Source organism: Lutra lutra, chromosome X (assembly GCF_902655055.1).
Source record: "Lutra lutra chromosome X, mLutLut1.2, whole genome shotgun sequence".
NCBI lineage: Eukaryota > Metazoa > Chordata > Mammalia > Carnivora > Mustelidae > Lutra > Lutra lutra.
The window spans coordinates 6,225,053-6,244,427 of NC_062296.1; the positions used below are offsets into that span (position 1 = coordinate 6,225,053).

General features: G+C 39.7%; 1 pseudogene; it reads right to left on the reverse strand.

Moving 5' to 3' along the window:
- Positions 1 to 16,160: 16,160 nt before the first annotated feature.
- Positions 16,161 to 16,260, reverse strand: LOC125092541 (uncharacterized; annotated as a pseudogene).
- Positions 16,261 to 19,375: the final 3,115 nt, after the last annotated feature.

Sequence of the window (19,375 nt, forward strand, 5' to 3'; positions counted from 1 at the left end):
CTTCAAACAATAGAAATGTATTTTCTCCCAGTCTGGAGGCTGGGAGACTGAAATCAAGTGGTCCTCAGGTACATTCCCTCCAAAGGCTCCAGAGGAAGATCCTTGCCTCTTCCCACTTCTGGTAGTCCTAGGTGTTCCTTGGGTCACAGCTGCAGCACTTCAATCTCCGTCTCCATGGTTACATGGAATTCTCTGTTTTGTATGTCCCTGTGTCCACATTTCCCTCCTTATGGAAGGACACCAGTCATCTTGGGTTAAGGGCCTTCCTTGCTCCAATATGACTTCATCTTAGGTACATCTGCAATGACCCTATTCCCAAATAAGGTCACATTCTGAAGTATTTAGGATGAGGATATCAACATATCTTCTTGGGGTGGGGGGGCATAATTTGGTCCTTAACACCAAGTAAGATACCATATTCACAGATGCTGGGGGTTAGAACATGGACACCTGGGGGGGGGGGTCATTGTTCTCCAGATTCTCCAGACAGCTTTGCTTATGCACACTGTGAAGACTTGCAGGCCTTGCAGGAGAGACATGGGCTAGGGAGCAAGGACTGATGTGGTGACATGAAAAGAATCCTTTCCTTGTTGAACTGAGTTCAGATTGGTCTCTACTCCTTGCAGACGCACAAAGTGAGAGCAAACCCTCTTCCCCTCTGAGGCTCAGTTACATCATGTGAAAACAGGTCTAATAATCTCTAGTTCCCAAGGGTAGATGTCATAATTCCATGAGGCCAGTCTGTAAAGCACCTGGCACATCAAAATCACACATGAAATGGGAGCTGTGATCATGTGTCCCCACACCCCAATTTTTGAAAAGAAAAATAAAACTTGGTTTCACATAATTACTCTCACTGATACTTCTATTCTATTTTGAAACAGTGGATTTTTCTGTGTGGAAAGCTGGCCCTGCCAAGGCAGAGTAAAAGTTAAATGAAGAGGCCACAGGCCAGGTGGGGCAGGGCCTACCAAGTCCCACCCTGGCTTCCCCCTTTTGTCTGGCCACCATCCCTGGACTTGGGCCTGAATGCTGCAAAGGACTTCAACCCCAGGGGAGAGCCTGAAGCCAAGAGCTAGGGTAGTTCTAAGCACACCAAAGACCCTAGCCTTAAAATTTTTGAAGAAAGAAAATTGAGAAACTGTCAACAACCCCCACCAATTCCCTTTGAGTTATCTGCTCATATCTCTTAACAAGCACAACCTCACTGGAAATTACGGTTTTCAGGAAGGAGAGCTAAAATAAGAGGGGCCAGGAGCCAGAGATCCTAAGTAATTTTGCCACTGTTGACCACAAGCATGAAAGGCTCATTGGATTTGAGTTTCTCATGGACTTATGCCGGTTGTCAGGGAAAGAAGAAAAATGCTTACGCTATGGCTTTTGAGGGTTTTTCCCCTCAAGTTTTTTGTTTTGTTTTTTTTTTTTTTAGATTCCAGCTAGTTAAATACAGTGCAACAGTAGTTTCAGGTGTAGAATTCAGTGAATCATCACCTTCATACAACACCCAACACCCAATAAATTCATGACAAGTGCCCTCCTTAATCCCCATCACTTGTTTCCCCCACCCACCTCCCTCCACTAGCCCTGAGTTTGTTCTCTATGGTTAGGAGTCTGTTTTCTGGTTTGCCTCTCTCTTTCCCCCACCACTATGTTCAACTGTTTTGTTTCTTAAATTCCACATATGAGTGAAAGCATATGGTATTTGTCTTTCTCTGACTGACTTATTTCACTTAGTATAATACCCTTGCAAGTTTTGTTTCTGAGTGAAATAACTGGAGAGGAAGATGCAGGAGAGGGATAAAGGAGAGGATCAGACACACTGCAAGGAAACAGATGCAGGCCCGGAGAGAGCTAGCAGGCCTCTGACATCCTGCCTGGAAACATTGTCCCTGCAATGCAACTTCATTAAGAGACCAACTTCAGCAGGGACACTGTATGTGTTTGTATGTGTTTGTGTACCACAAACCAGGTGGCTTAAATAAGAGAAATTTATTGTCTCATGTTCTAGAGGCTAGAAATCCAAGATCAAGGGGTCAGCAGGGCACTTTTTCTTAGCATGTCTTTCTCTTAACTTCTGATGTTGCTGGCAGTCCTTGTGTTCACCCCACTCTGCCTCCACCTCTACATGCCCTTCTCCCTGTGTGCATCTCTGTGTTCTTATGAGGACATTAGTCATGGATCAGGGCTCACCCTACACCAATAGGACCTCTTCTTAACAATCTGCATCTGCAGAACCCTATTTCCAAATAAGGTCACACACTAAAGTCTGGAGGGTTAGGATTTCAGCATCTCTTTTAGGGGGGAGACACAATTCAACTCATAAAAGTGAATTAGGCCACATGTACTTCACCAAAATCCATAATGCAGAGGGCTGAAGAGGTCACCATGTGTTATACCAGTGGTTCTCAAGCCCACCCACCCAGGGGGACACTTGGCAATATCTGGAGATATTTTTGTTGTCTGATCTGATGGAGTGAGGTGGAAGGTGCTACTGGCATCTAGTGGGGAAGGCCCAGGGATGCTGCTAAACACACCACAGAGCACAGGACAGCCCCCCCCCCCCAACAAAGAAACATCTGGCCCATGGTGCCAAGTTGAGACCCCTTGCACTACAGTGACAAAACATTGTCTGCCTCCCACACTCTCCTCTTCAGAAAAGTGTCCCTCTCTACCCAACTGGCTCCCAAAGCTTGCTCTCTCTCTCTCTCACTCTCGCTCTCCTATCTCTCTGAGAAGCCATCACGGGCTCTTTGACTTTGAGTCCCATTTACTACCTTCCCCTTATGACTTGCCAATTTGAGGCAGGGTCTTCAAATTGATGAGTTCTAAGGTTCCTCCTCTCGCTCTCCTCTCTTTCTGAGAAGCCATCACGGGCTCTTTGACTTTGAATCCCATTTACTACCTCCCCCTCATGACTTGCCAATTCGAGGCAGGGTCTTCAAATTGATGAGTTCTAAGGTTGCTCCTTAGCCATGCTGCTTGGCTCCTGCCTGCCTGCTGGGCCAACAGATGAAGTTGTGAGGGCTGCTGGCTTCCCTGCATCTAATCCTGAAGCTCAGCAACAGCAGGGAAGGTGGCAAATGTTCAGTAGCAGTTGCTGGTGATGAAAACCAGCAGCAGCCAGCCCCAGGGAGACTACCGTATGTCCAAAAGCCACTTTAGCACATTTCTCCTCTGTGGTCAGATTTGCAACTGGGACAAAGCCCTCTGCTGTGTATGGGGTCTGGGGAAAGGAAAACATAGAGCTTCTTCTTAATTCTAGGCTGGTTAAGGAGTTTGGATGACTGGCTGGGATCTCTTTTTTAATTTCACTTCTGTTATTAATATTGGTAGATTAATCTGATCTGCAAAATGCAATGGGGGATGAATTTATGTGGCAGTTAAATAGAAAGCAGAAAATTTCCACATGAATGTGGTTTTATCTAAAGTAAAATGGCTTCTGCATTGATTAGGCTCTGGTCAGCAAACCATAATAACCTACACTCTGGTTTGCTAGATTACATTAATTAATGAATGATTGCTGATTAATATTGAATAACCTTCTGATTAGGTGCCAATGTGATTTTTGTTCCTAGCTTATACAGTCTTTGGGTTTCTAGTCTTGTCTCTTAACATTATTGTGTTTCTTAATCAAATATCTATGTGCCAGAATTCAGTAATTCGCCCTACAAACTCCTGGCCAGTAACGTCAATAGTGACCTGGCCTTGTATTTAATTAGGAAGGAAAAATGTCTTTTCTCAAAATGTAGCATTTAGGCCCTAGTTACCTATTGTTTTGAACTGGTTTGCATTTGGGATTGAGGCACTGAGGCGTTGATAAAATATTCCTATTGCCCTTTGATTTTCAGATCAGCAGCGCAATTGCAAGAGAGACTTCCCTCTTGCTAGGAAAGCAAGCGGCCTAAGAAAGGTAGCTAGGGCTTTTAGACAGGGCCTGCTGTCTGTTTCTAGGGCAAAACATCTTTCCTCCCTAAGCTCCCTCTTCTGGTTCCCTTGGCCCAGAGCTCCCCCGTGTGATTTGTCACTAAAATTGTTACTGCCAATGGAAAAATCCAGCCCTTTCAGCTGTGGAAATGGCATGCCTCCATTTTAAACCACTCATCTCAGAAGATCTTTGGCTGGATGTTCATCTCTATCACGGGGCATGAAATGTGACTGAACAGGGATTTGTTTAGGAATTCTCTGCACACCTTTTTTTTAAATTTTGGAATATTTTGCTTCAGTTTGAACAAGTGTGCCCCTGTTTCTGGAAGTCGGGCAGGTCGGGAAGTGACTGTGCTGGGCTAAAAGTAAGGAGAATTCTATATTCTTCCATTTTTATCAGAATGTGAGGTAGTGGTCAGATACAGAGGATGATGTCCTGAATTCCTTCAACAGACCATTTTAGTTTTCTAACTTCGTATTTTTTCATTGTCATTTATGAAGTATTCCTATTATCCAAAAGGAAACATCATTCATGTACTCTCCACTCAGATTTAACAGTTGTTAACATTCTGTCATATATGCATCTGAATTTTCTGTTTAAGATATAAAATGTAGTTCAAGCTCCAAACCCCTCACATATCTTCCTTCCTTTTCCTTTTCCAGAGTAACCCCTCTCTTGAAGTTGGTGTGTATATTTCCTGTGAAGTTTCTTTTTTTTCTTAGTTCATGTTTTTTATTAACCCATATAAAATTACTTCTCTTCAGTTTGTTGAAGTAATAGGTCAGATGGTAAGTATCCTCATGAATGTTCTTATTCTGGTCTCTATATGTATGCATTCATAAGCAATATATAATATTGTTCTGGGTGATTTTTAATTTGCTAACATCAAACTGACCACTTCTAGGTTTCAATGCTAGGAAAACCTCCATGCACGCATACAAGGAGACATGTATATTACAGTATAGTCATTGTAGTACTGTTTGCAATAGCGAAAAAGAAAGTGAAAACAATGTAATTGTCCATCAGTAGGGGAACAGATAAGTAAAACTGTGTTTTATGCATACAATGGAAAACTAGACTACAGTTGAAATTAACAGACTAGATCTACATGTATTGACACAAATCTCAAAAACAAGGTTGAGTGAATAAAGCAAGTTACAAAACATTTGTGCTGGATGATACCATCTACTTACCTGTTTAACTTCACCTGTAACTTAAATTTTTCTGATGTCTATTCCTTCACATTTAAAACACAGATCTCAAAATAGTGTTCCACACTTATTTCATGTAAATATCTTTTCCAGTTTGCAAAGCACTTTCATATACACAACCTCATTAATAAAGACAAACAGGAAGATGAAAGTGGAAATGTTAAAAAGTGCTTCTTCAGCTTTTGGAATCCCGAAAGTTTTTAGCAAAGACTTGGTTAGCTTGAGAAAGCTAGTTGGACTGGTTCTATTCTTTTTTTTTTTTAAAGATTTATTTATTTATTTGACAGAGAGAGAAATCACAAGTAGGCAGAAGTAGGCAGAGAGGCAGGCAGAGAGGGAGAAGCAGGCTCCCTGCTGGGAGAGAGCCCGATGCAGGGCTCGATCCCAGGACCCTGGGATCATGACCCGAGCCGAAGGCAGAGGCTTAACCCACTGAGCCACCCAGGCACCCCTGGACTGGTTGTATTCTTATCTGGAGCATTATCCTGCCCAACATGCGAACCCGGTAATGAACATAAGACTCTGACCTTGGAAAATTTGCCCACATTAGATGTAGCGATTCCACTGGGGGGGGGGGGAAGAGGCCTGCCTTCAGGTCGCAAATCTACCACTTCCTGAGTCACAGATCTGCAACAGAACTTGGGTTGGGGTTGTGTGGTTATTTGCCAGATTCAGCAAATAAAAACTCCAGGGCACTCAGTTAAATTTAGGGAATGTAATTATATAAAGAATTATTCATTGTGTATCTGAAATTAACATTTAGCTTAGCATGCTGTATTTTATCCGGTGTTTCCACTTTGAACAAATGAACTCTCTGTGATTCAGACAGTTTTCCCTGGAGAAATATCCCACAGAAAATCTGCATTCCCTGTTCCGAGTCACACCATGGAGGAGGCAGAGCCCTGGCCCCAGGATGGGGTCAGGGCTACTTGACCCTTAGTGCCCTAAAGTCAGAGACCCTAAACAACCTAGTTACAACCTTCCCAATGAAGAATAGTCCCTCACAAAGTACACATGGTGCCTTATTTGAGAAACAGTGTACCAGATGCCTGTGGGATAAGGGCAACTGTATCTGTTTATTACTGAGCTGGGTATTTTATTTTATTTTAAGATTTTATTTATTTATTTGAGAGAGAGCAAAAGTGATCACAGAGGGAGAGGGATCACAGAGGCAGAAGGAGAACCAGACTGCTGCTGAGTGGAGAGCCCAGTTTGGGGTTTGATCTCAGGATCCCGAGATCACAATCTTTGAGTCAAAGGTAGATGCTGAGCTGGGTATTTTATATTGGATAGAAATTGTTGTCTGCCTCCTCACTTTGACTGTGTATGGTCCTGTGCCACACACAAAAGCGGAATGGTAAAATTATGGGATAACAAGTTAAAGAATAAGCAAAAATCACTTCAACTCGGTTGCCATCATTCCAAGGACAAGCAAAAAATTCCCATTACTCAATACTCATAGTTTTTTGAGAGAAAGTTCCTCTTTTGTTCAGAATTTGTTCAGAAAAGACAATGGACAAATGCATGTTATTTCTCTACCTTCTTATTATTGTTTTATATATATATATATATATATATATAGAGAGAGAGAGAGAGAGAGAGAGAGAAAGTACTATAGCCTTGCAGCATTGTATGCTGCAAATAGCATGAAAGGAGGGAAAATAAGAGGATTCTTGTCTTATGTCTGCTCTGGAACCATTGATTATTCCATAAACAGAATAAAAACCACACACTTTTGGTCTGCCTGAATCTTTGGTGGGTATCTTATTAGCTCATACTAAAAATGTTCCCTTCCCCTCCTAAATGCATTATCAACCTCAATATTGTAGCTCTGAGTCTGGTTATACATTGGGCCAACATAGAGGGACAAAGGATAATAAGAGCAAAATAGAATGTCATATAAGGCAGTGATGCTTTGACATCAGACACCTGAGTTCAAATTCTGGCTCTACCATTTACCAGCTCTGTCAACTTAGAAAGTTATTTAATCTCTTTGTGCCTGTTACCTCATCTGTAAAATGAGGGTAGAAACACATACCTCGAGGAGTTACAAGGATCAGGGAAATAATGTTAGGCAGAGAACAAGTGCTCAATAAGTATTGGTTGTAATAATAAATACAGTGATCCTCTCAGAGAAGTGTCCCTTCTTTTTTTTTTTTAAGATTTCATTTATTTATTTGACAGGGAGAAATGCAGTGAGAGAGGGAACACAAGCAGGGGGAGTGGGAAAGGGAGAAGCAGGCTTCCGAGAAGCAGGGAGAAGCAGGGGAGTGGGAAAGGGAGAAGCAGGCCTGCCGAGCAGGGAGCCCAAGGCAGGACTCAATCCCAGGACCCTGAGATCATGACCTGAGCCGAAGGAAGATGCTTAACCAACTGAGCCCCCAGGCGCCCCCGAGAGGTATCCTTTCTGATACCAAGCCAACGCAAACACAGACAGGCTAAGTCAGCCTTGGATAACCCATGTCTGGATAATCAGGGGGAATTGCCAGCCTATCTTCTAGCTCAGTAGAACCTTCCAGAAAGCACACGGGTGTGCACACACACACGCACACCCACACTCACACACATGCCAAGCAAAATAATGGGAAGGCAGTTCACATATAACTCAGAGTCAATCACATACATTCTTAAAGAAAATGTTTTTCATAAACAGCTTATTATTTGGGGGAAAATGTGATTCATAAATTTTCAGTTGAAGATATTTGGCTCAGATGCCAGTGCCGATAACAAATGCCATTTGGGGGACAGAGTCTAATATAGAGTGTCTTCCATAAAAAGGAAAAAATTAATTCCATTTTAGCCTGTGTCTAGAAAGACTATCTCACTCAGCTTTACAAGCGGATGGCAGTATCTCCAGTTCTGTGACTCTCAGGCCCTTCCCTAAGCCTGTTAGATCCCGCTGGTTAGCACTTTTGACTCATGATTGTGTTTGACAGCATCCCTTGATGGGTTCCATTCCTGCCTTCTTCCATGTACCTGCCAATAAACCACAGAGATGGAAAAACTAGAAAGTCAATTTCCCAGGCTCTCTTACAGCTACAATTCTGGATGTGCATTCCACACAGCCAACGAGATGCACTTGCACCTTCCAAATTTTGGAAGGTGCAAGTGCAACAAAGGCCATCTTCCTGCTGCTGTTTGCTGGTCGAGGGTCAGTGAGAGGGCGAGGAGGCAGCAGCTCTGTTGGCGGGGGTTGGAGAGCAGCTTCCAACCGTCTGGGTCCCAGTTACAGAGCTGCCTCCTGATCCCCAAGCTTCTAGTCCTTCCAAGATTTTATAAGCACTGAACCCTGACTGATAAAATTCCCTAGATGCTTTAAAAGCTGTTCCATCAAAGGCTTGAATAGTAGTGAGGCATGAACTCTATCTCCTCAGGGTCTGGAAATACAGCCGCAAATGAACCCTTTCAGACATTAAATGTCTAAGGCTCATGTTTTATTTCAGAAATTAATGCAAATCTTGAATTCTGATTCATAATTCATCTGTTTGTTTTCATGGAAAAAATGTTTTTAATTTTTTGCCTGCAAACAAAATATATGTTAGAGGAAAACATGCTATGCTTATTGTGTATCATAGATCAATGGTTCCCAAACCAGGATCAGAATATGCACAGAACATCCATAACTCTAGGCTCTTGGGTCCAGCACCAGACCTTCAGAATTAAAATCTGAATTAGAATCTCTGAAGATGCATGGTAGACCATGGAATCTGAATTTCTAAAAATTCCTTAGTTGGTTTGAAAATGATTTGTTTGGATCATCAGGAAAATATGTTCCTGGACTTGGTTCCCTCAGTTTCCCCAAAGACAATTTTTCAGTGATTGAGTTGTGATCTGATATTTTGCCTGCATTTCTATAGAGGGTAAATGGAGAAATATGCAAAGATTTCTGTGTCTTCTCTATACAATATAATAAAAAACATTGTCCAATATGTCACTCGGTGTTGCTTATACAAGATATCATATGATAAGTTTTTTTTTAATATTCCTCCTTTAATATAAATACAAACACAAATACAAACAACAGAGCTGACCTACTTGTCTTTTTTGTTTAGGAAGCAGAAAGCTCAGAGCTGAACTCTGCTCTCTGCAGTAGAGAAGTCATTCAATATTCCTGGTACAGTTATCTCAATCCTTCTAAATGGTTATCTCATTTCTTCCAAACAATTTGTTTTTTTCAATTTATACATTTATTTTTATTGTTCCATTTCAGGTCTTTTAATATTGCAAACAGCTTTGAATGTAGAAAGGATATAATTTATAATTTAATTAATTGGCATTCTTTGGTTTTAGTCTGTTCAAGATGAATGACAGAACTGATTATACTGAACAACAATTACATTCAGCATATGAAGGTCTCGGAGGATTGTGCCAACATATGCTCCCCTTGTATCATTATTTATTCAGACTACATTCTCATAAAAAAAATCCTTGAAGATGCAGGGGGAGAAGTTAAGGGTTCCTTTCTAAAGACATGCCTATTTTACTGTTTAGTCTGTCACTTGTAGTCATATTGCTAACTACTGGTAGCTCATCATCCTCAATAAGGAATTCTCCAACACTAATGATGTTTAGAAAGCAAAAAAAGAAAAGAAATGGTAAGAATTCAGTAAATGATACTTTAAACCAACTACAAACTGCTAACGCATCTTAAATGGACATTTTATTCTCCCTTGGTTGATTCTAATATGTGAGCCTTTAAAAAAAATCCATACCACACCGATAGCCAGATCGAGGCACTTAGCAGGGATTTTCTTTTGCAATCAAGTCAATATACAAGTTTTTAAGACATCCGTCTTCCAGGTTGTTTTCAATTCCTCAGAAAACAAAGCCAGCTCTTTGGTTAGTGAATCAAAAAGAGAGGAGTGTTAAGTGGTTTGGCTCTCAATTTGCAATATGAACAGCTTGCAGGAAGACTGGGAGCAAACCAACAGGCACAGGTGCCATGCACAACACAGTAGAAGTTTTCTGAAATCACAAGAAGCTTGGCTCATGTCACCATAAAAAATTTGAACTCTTTGGATAAATATTAATGAAGAGAAAGCTTTATATGGCTAGCATCTCCATTGACCAATAAACTATTTTTCTTTGGGAAGGGAAACAATAAACAGATGCAAACAACTGATTCTGCTTGGTAGGGAATTGCTTTATGTGACCACAAATATTTTGCTAAATACATTTGATCTCGGTGTGTGGGTTTGGGGAATAAGGTAGGGAGGAGGGACACGTTATGCCCCAGTCATACCTATGTCTTTTGACTCCCATCCATCTACATCCATGCATTCGTACATCAATCCACTTAACAAATACTCATTGCCAGGGCACTGTACTAAACTCACTTTCAGAGAACTTATTAAAGGAAAATGGTTTAAACTATTACCGACCCTGATGTCGTTAAGACATTGACCTAGTGCCACTTTCTTGAACCCCTCAACCTTCTCATTTGGAGGGTGATAACTGACTACTTTGAGACATGGTGAAAGTTGTGGATATTCTCACCAGAAAACTTGCTCCCACACACAACGTTTTAGATAGAGTTTAAGAGTTTTTTGGACCAAATTTGACAAAATGGTGCTTCAATCAAAGCAATCCATAGAATGAGACAGCCAAACAGCATTTTGTGCTCATACTTTTGTATAACTTTTCATATAAATGTATTCACAAAGCAAAAACATTCTTTTTGTTGGATTTCACATACTGCTTCTGAAATCAGAAAATAAGGTCACCTTAACAGAAGGCTGCAGAGAAACACATTCTAAGAGTGTTCCTCTTCTGCCATCTTGTGGATTTTTGTTGAAAAATATAGTAAAAAGCTGCAAGGGTATTTTTTCCTTCTCATTTTCAACACCGAAATACCCCTCACCTATGTTCACCAGCTGTTAACATCTAGCTACAACCAGTCCATATGGCTACACACCCACAAGCCCACTCTTCCTTTTTTTTCAAATCGTAGAAAAGTAGGCTACTTTCATCGTGACACTTCACCATGAAATGTTTCAGTATCTATTTCCCAATAAGATCCCCCTATTTAACTACATTAGCACACTCTGCGAAAAATCATAATAAATTCAATATCCAGCATCCAGTCTATACTACAGTTTCTTCTATTGTCTCCAAAATATCCTTCGTGACTTCTGTTTTTCCAATCCATGATCCATTCAAGACTCAGAGCATTTGGCTGTGTCTCTTTAGGGTCCTACAATCCAGAGCAATCCCAACTCCTTCTGTCCTTCATGACATCAAATCCTTTGAACAGTCCAGGTCAGTTGTCCTTCATCGTTCCTCACATTATAGAATTGCCCGTTTCCTCATGATGAAATTCAGGTAAAACATTTCCAGCAAGAACATCACATTTTTCTCATTACATAAATGTCACATAAATGACATTGTGTACCTCACACTGGATCTTAGTGGAAGCACTCAGTCAAATCACTACAGGCATTTGCAGGCTTGAGCACTTGGTTAAGGTGGTGGCCACTAGACTTTCCCATTGTAAGAGCACATTTACCCCCTCTATTAAAAGTAATCTGTGAAGTGATTGTTTGAGACACGTTCCCAAGAACGTTTTACTCAGTCATATTTGCATCAACTGAAGATCCTTACCTCAACCAATTATTCCTTCAAGGGTTACAAGACAGGATCTTTCTAACTAAACCATTCCTTTTATATTTAATAGCTGGCATTCTTCTGTAAAAATAAAAACAAAAACAGAGCTTTTCTCTTTTACTCTCTTCTTCTTTAATTTTAAGTGTCACCGTGGATTTCTGGATTTTACATAAGTCAATGTATTACACACTATGACCAACAGTGTTTTTTAAGTTTATTTATTTAAGTAATCTCTACCCTCAATGTGGGGCTCAAACCCATTGTCCCCGAGACCAAGAGTCACATGATCTACTGACTGAGATAGTCAGGAGCCCCTACCATTATTATTATTTTTTTAAGCTATCTTAATTTTTTCTTCAAATTTTTATTTAAATTCTAGTTAGTTAATATATAGTGTAATATTGATTTCTAGAGTAGAATTCAGTGGTTCATCACTTACATAAAACACCCAGTGTTCATCACAAGTGTTCTCCTTAATAGCCATCATCCATCTAGCCCATCCCCCACCTACCTACCCTCCAGCAACCCTCAGTTTGTTCTCTATCTTTGAAAGGTTTGTTTCTCTCTCTCTCTTTTTCCCCTTCATGTATGTTCATCTGTTTTGTTTCTTAAATTCCACATATGAGTGAAATCATATGGTGTTTGTCTTTCTCTGATTGACTTATTTCAATTAGCATAATATACTCTAGCTCTATCCACATCATTGCAAATGGCAAGATTTCATTCTTTTTGATGGCTGAATAACATTCCATTGTATATCTATACCACATCCTTTTTATCCATTCATCAGTCAATGGACATCGGGGCTCTCTCCATAATTAAGCTATTTATAATGCTGCTATAAACATCAGGGTGCTGCGCCCCCTTAAATCTGTATTCTTGTACTTTTGGGTAAATATGTAGTACTGTACTTGCTGGATTGTAAGGTAGTTCTTTGTTTAACTTTTTTGAGGAACCTCTGTACTGTTTTCCAGAGTGGCTACACCAGTTTGCATTCCTATCAGAAATACAAGAGAATTCCCTTTCTCTACATTCTCACCAACACCTGTTGATTCTTGTGTTGTTAATTTTAGCCATTCTGACAGGTGAAGATGGTATCTTATCATGGTTTTGATTTGTATTTCTCTAATGATGAGTGATATTGAACATCTTTCCATGTGTTTGTTGGCCATCTGAACGTCTTTTTTGGAAAAATATCTATTCCTGTATTCTGCCCATTTTTAATTGGATTATTTGGTTTTGGGGTGTTGAATTTGATAAGTTCTTTGTAGATTTTGGATACTAACTCTTTATCCCAGATCCCACTCTCTGATCTTTTTCTTAATTTGTGATCCAGCAAGACACTCAGGCTCATCTTGTACTTTCCTTAAAATCAGCTACTTCTTTAAGGAAACCTGATTCATCTTCGTGGGAAATGGTGTATAGAAACAAAGATCTGAGTGCTAGGCGTGTTCACTGCTACTGGAGAGTTTTTCTTCTTATATCCTTTTGATCAATGTACAGAGATAAGGGGAAATACATGCCTAAACATACACATACATTTTAATCATGAGTTCAGAAGACTTCTGTGATAGAGTAGCCTTCTAGCAGACCAATATTCTAACAAGAAAACTAGAAAAGTCAGGTTTTAAAAAATATCTTTTGTGAAGGAATCAAAGGACCACTGAGGCAGCCAAGATTTGAGAGAGCAAATCCAGAAAGAAGAGAAGCTCATTAAGGTAAGCCTTACTTTCTGCATACTATTTTCCCCTCAGGCTCTTTTTGGCATAGGGCATAAGACAAGCCAGAAGATCAGCTTTAGTTTGCCTCATGGGGCTCAGAAGTCTAAAAAAGTAAAGTTTGGAGTTGTCAAGGTAGCTAACAGTTGAGGGACCGAGATCCTAGAGAGAAAAAGAGGACACAAAATAGAACATAATTCATGGAACCAGTTTTCTTCTAGAGGTATTTACGGTTTAAGCTGCACAGAAAATAAGGGCAGAAAGCATCAGCAAAGCAGAGCAGTTTTGTGACAGGCTTACAGTGCTGAGAGAGCAAAAGAGGTTATAAAGTGCTACGTAGAAGAAGCCCTATCAAACAATCCTGATTTTTATTTGGAACTCCTAGAGGGCTACCCCCTAGAAATGGGGGTGAACCGGAGGCAAACCTGGACATTTAAAGAATGCAAACTACCCTAGAGTCAGCAAAGTCTATAGTTGAAATAAGGTGATCAGAATCTCTGCTTCCTGACAGAAGGGAGGGGTAAACCTCTCTGGAGGAAGATAACATGATCTGGAGCCCTTATAATTTTCCCACATAATATTGGGCATTTGATCAAAATTTACTGGCATACAAATAAACAAGACCAAGAGCAATAGAGAGAGGATAGAAACAGAAACATAGGTGATACTGAAGTTATCAGACACAGACTCTGGAATAATTGTGATGAATAGGTTCAAGAAAATAGATGGCAAGAGAGAAATTTTCACCAGAGAACTGGAAACTGTAATAAAAAGCCAAATGGAAAATCTGGAACAGAAAATAAAATAACTAAAACTAAGACCTCAACAGATGGATTTAACAGTAAATTGAACAAAGTTGAAAACATGATTTGTGAACTAAAAGGTCAATAGATAATATCTAGAAAGAAGAATGGGGAGCAAAAGGGATGGAAATGAGACATATGAGAGACATATGAGATATGGTAAAGAGTGCATTTGGGAGACCCAGAAAAGTGAGAGAATGGGTCAGAAGCAGCCCTTGAAAAAGCAGACAAATTCCTTGAGAAACACAATTCAATAAAACTGACACAAGAAGAAAAGAGTCTTGAAATGAAACTTGTTATTAAAAAGTTAAACTGCAGACCTAAATGGCTTCACTGGTAAGTTCTTTCAAACACTTAAAGAAGAAATAACACTGATCTTTAACAAACACTTCCAAAGCTCAGAAAAAAAGGGGATATTTGTTATCTTATTTTATGAAGCCAGCATAACCAAAACCTGAAAGAAATTATAAGAAATGAAAATCACATAATAATAATAATAAAAGGGGCAGGAAGGAAATTTGGGAGGTGATGGATATGTCTTTGGTCTTGATGGTGGTGATTGTTTCACAGGTATATACTTATCCCCAAACTCATCAAATTATATACATTAAATATGTACAGCTTTTAACATGTAAGCCATAACTTAATAAAGTAGCTTAAAAAGAAATGAAAATTATAAACAATGATATATATGTTTGAATCTAATCCAGTGATATTTAACAATGATTATACATCTCAACAAAGTGGGTTTATGGGAAGATCAATTAGTGTAATTAGGCATATTAACAAGAAAAGCTAGAAAATTATAGATGCAGAAAAGGCATTTAATAAATTGTACTCCTACTTGATGTTAAAAAAAAAACTCATAGCCAGAAACAAACAAACAAACAAAAACAAAACAAAAAAACAAACTCATAGATAACTTGGAAGCAAAGGCAACTTTCTTAGTCTGAGTAAATAGTGGCTCCAAAAAAAATCATTAATTTTTTATTTAAATCATTATTTTTTAATTTCCCCTGAGATCATGAATAAGACAAGGATATCAGCTAGCAATGCATCTATTTAATGCTGTCCTGGAAGCCCTAGACAGTGTAATCAAGCAAGGAAAACATAGAAAAGGCAAAAGGAGTAAAAATTAAGAAAGAATAACTATCATTTACAAAAGACATGATTACACATAAGAAATCCAAAAGAACCTACAAATAATGTGAACTAATAACTGTACTTAACAATATTGATATAAAGTTAAAATGTAAAAATCAATTTATATAGATCAGGACGAGTAAGTAAGAAAAATTTTTAATTTATAATACTACCTTAAAGACATCAAATAGTTAAGAAAAAATTTAACAAAAGATCTGTAAGATATTCACACTGAAAACTAGAAAATATTATTGAGAGAAATTAAAGAAAACCTAAATAAATATAGGGATATACCATGTTCATAGGCTAGAATCTCAATATTGTTAATACTGTTTTTTTTTTATAGGAAGTAGGATTTATTGGTGGGCATGAATAGGGAGAGGGCAGTGCCAAAGTTCTCAAGAGTGCAGAACCCGCCATTTGTCCAAAGGGACATGATTTGACCCCATAACCATCTTGGATGAACCAATTTAAAAATTGTGTACTTCAATATCTTCAAATTCATCCACATCAAACTTAGTAAAGCCTCAATTCCTGGAAGTGTGGATCTTCTGGTGGCCAGGGAATTTGAACGTGGTCCTGCATAGGGCCTCAATCACATGCTCTTTGTTCTGTAGCTTGGTACTGACAGACATGAAGACTTGGCCAATATGGACCCTGGCCACTGTGCCTTGGGCTTTGCAAAGGTATACTGCATACCTGTCTGGAGCCTAGTTTGGAGATAGCATAAGATCAGACATCAATGTCCACTGGAAAGGGCTATCTCCAAGGGCAACCCATACAATCAACAGGCTGCATACACGATCAAGGAGGGTACTGTTTGCTGCCATTGTACACTGGGACCCCATTGGGTACACTGTTAATATGCCAATTCCTCCTTGATTTATGGAGTCAATGAAATCCAAATAAAAACTGTAACTGGTTTGTTATGAAAACTGACAAGCCAATATTGAAATTTATATGGCTACATAAAAGGTCAAGAATAGCCAAGGCAATTTTAAAGAATAAAGCTGAAGGAATTACACAACCAGGTATCAAGACCTACTATACAGCTTTAACAAGACAGTGTGCTTTTGGGGTCAGCATAGATAAATACATCAGTGAAACAAAATAAAAAGTATAGGAACAAACCACAATTATATAATCTCCTTATTTTTGTATCTTTTTAAAACAGATTTTATTTATTTATTTGGCAGAGAGAGAGAGAGAGGGCACAAGCAGGGGGAGAAGCAGGCAGAGGAAGAGGGAGAAGCAGGCTCCCCACTAAGTGGGGAGCCCAATGTGAGGCTTGATCCCAGGACCCTGGGATCATGACCTGAGCCAAAGGCAGACACTTAACCAACTGAGCCACCCAGGTGCCCCTGATTTTTGCATATTTAGGTTATATCCTACTGAGATTATTCAGAGTCAAAATTTACTTGAATTCTTTCTCTGTGATCAAGTTATCAATCTGATACACAAGATCATTTGTTTTTGTATGCATTCAACTTAAGATTTGCTTTTCTTAAATCTTTTTTGGATATGTCAGATATGTACATGATTCAAAAGTCAAAACTATATTAAAAGAGTAGAAATTATTATTTTTTAAAGATTTTATTTATTTTAGAGTGAGATAGAGAGCATGAGTTGAAGGAGGGGCAGAGGGAGAGGGAGAGAGAGAATTCCAAGAAACACACTCTCTGCCTTCTTACCTATTACCATAGGTGAGTTTTCCCTGCTCCTGTCTAATGCCAGTTACATATCAGATCCCTCCATTCTCACCCACTGAAGCACATGATTCCAAAAAGTTTGCCTCTCTCTTCTGTATCATCAGTGTTTTATTCTGCATCAGGTCTTTCCCATCAGCATAAAAACATGCTGTTATTTCTCCCACGAGAGATACAGAGACTCCTTTAGGATGAAGATACTTGAGCAACATAGAGATGGGAAGGGAGATGGGGGAAAAAAATACACCTTCTCCTCTTAACGAAGAAATGGAGATATTCTCTGTTGATTATTTTGAAGTACACTCACCTGATAATGGTGCTTTCACCAGTGGTTCTCAAATTTTGGTGTGCAGCAGAACCACCTGAGGGCTTGTTAAAGTAAAGATTTCTGATTCTGTAGGTCTTGGAGTTGTATGTAGGTGCCAAGTTCTGCATTCCAACATATCCCCCAAGTGATACTAATCTTGCTGTCCCAGGAACTTCACTTTCAAAACTGCTGCTTAACTCCGTCTTTTTCCATTTGATATACCATGTCTTAACTCAACACAATCTGCATTAATTGAGCATTTGTCAGTAAACTTCAAATAGGAAAATGATCTCTTTCTTTTCCCATTATGAAATACACTATCTTAAGAAAACCACACTTCTCTTTATCTCAGTCCCCACCACCTACCAACTACTGCTTGATTTCTTTATTCCTCTCTGAAACAAAATCTCTTAAGAGTTGCCTATATCTGCTGTCTCTAATTCCTCTACTTAGTCTTCCTTAAACTCATGTGAAACAGACTTTGACTCCATCCACTCCACCACACTGCTCTCATCAAAGTCTACAATGACCTCAGTATTGATAAGCCTTCAAGTGTAAGCTCTCATCTTATTGACCTATTGGCAGTGTTTAGCCATGGATCACATCATCTTCTTTTCCTCCAGATTTCCAGAACATCATACACTTTGGGTTTCCCTCCTACCTCACTTGACATTAGCTGTCTCCCTTGCTGGTTCTCTTTTTCCCTACATCAATTTTGGTATGCCCCCAAAGATTACTCCATGGTCTTCTTCTTTATCTTATTCATTCTATCCTGTAGTTTTCAATACCATCTATAGCTGACAATTCCCAAATCTTTATCTTGCAGCCCTGGATTCCTGACCCCTATATCCAATGACATAGTCAACATCTCCATTGAGCATCTAATAATTATGTCAAATTCAACATGGCTAATTCGTGTTCATCCCTTCAAATCTGCTCCTCCTGCAGCCTTCCCTAGATCACTACTGAGAAAAATTCTATCCTTCCAGCTCTTCCTGGATTCCCTCTTTCTTTTATACCTCGTATCCAATCTGTTAGGATATCCTATCAACACTTCCTTCAAAATATCTGCAGAATCAGACCTTCTTTTATTTTTAAGATTTATTTATTTATTTGACAGAGATCACAAGTAGGCAGAGAGCCAGGCAGGGGGTGGGGAGCAGATGCCCCATTAAGCAGAGAGCCCAAAGCAGGGCTCAATCCCAGGACTCTGAGATCATGACCTAAGCCGAAGGCAGAGGCTTAACCCACTGAGCCACCCAGGTGCCCCAGAATCAGACCTTCTTAACATCACTTCTCACCTGATTCCACTCTGGTTTGACCTACCTACATTGCTGCAACAGGCTCATCACTGGTGTCACCGCTCCTCCTCTTGCCATTCTAAAGTTTATTCTCAACACAACAACCTAAGTGATTCTATTAAAACACAAGCCAGGTCCCACCTCTCTTCTGCTCAAAACCCCACACCAGCTCCCATCTCATACAGAGAAAGCCCAAGTCCTCACCATGGCCTAGAAGACCCTATCTATCCTCTGGCCCTGCCCACCCCTCTCACTCCTCACCTCCTACCCTTCCCCCTTGCTCTCTGAATCAGCCACCCAGGCCTCTTTGCTGTTCCACAAACATCAGGCACATTACTATCTTATGACCTTTGTTGTAGCTGTCCCCTCTGCTGGAATGCACTTCCCATGGATATCAGCTCAGCTAATGCCTTCACATCATTCCTCAAACCGTCCTTGCTTAATGAATTCTATCTTGACTATTCAGCAAGTGCAATCCCTTCAGAGCCACCCTGAACTGCTCTCCTTCTGCTCTACTTTTTAGTTTTTTCCATAGTATTTATGACATCCTAACATACCACATTATTTATTACGCCTATTGTTTCTTCTCTGTTTTATCCTTAACACATACTACATTCCAAGGAGAAATAGAAAGAAAGCTCTTCTCTCCATAAGACTC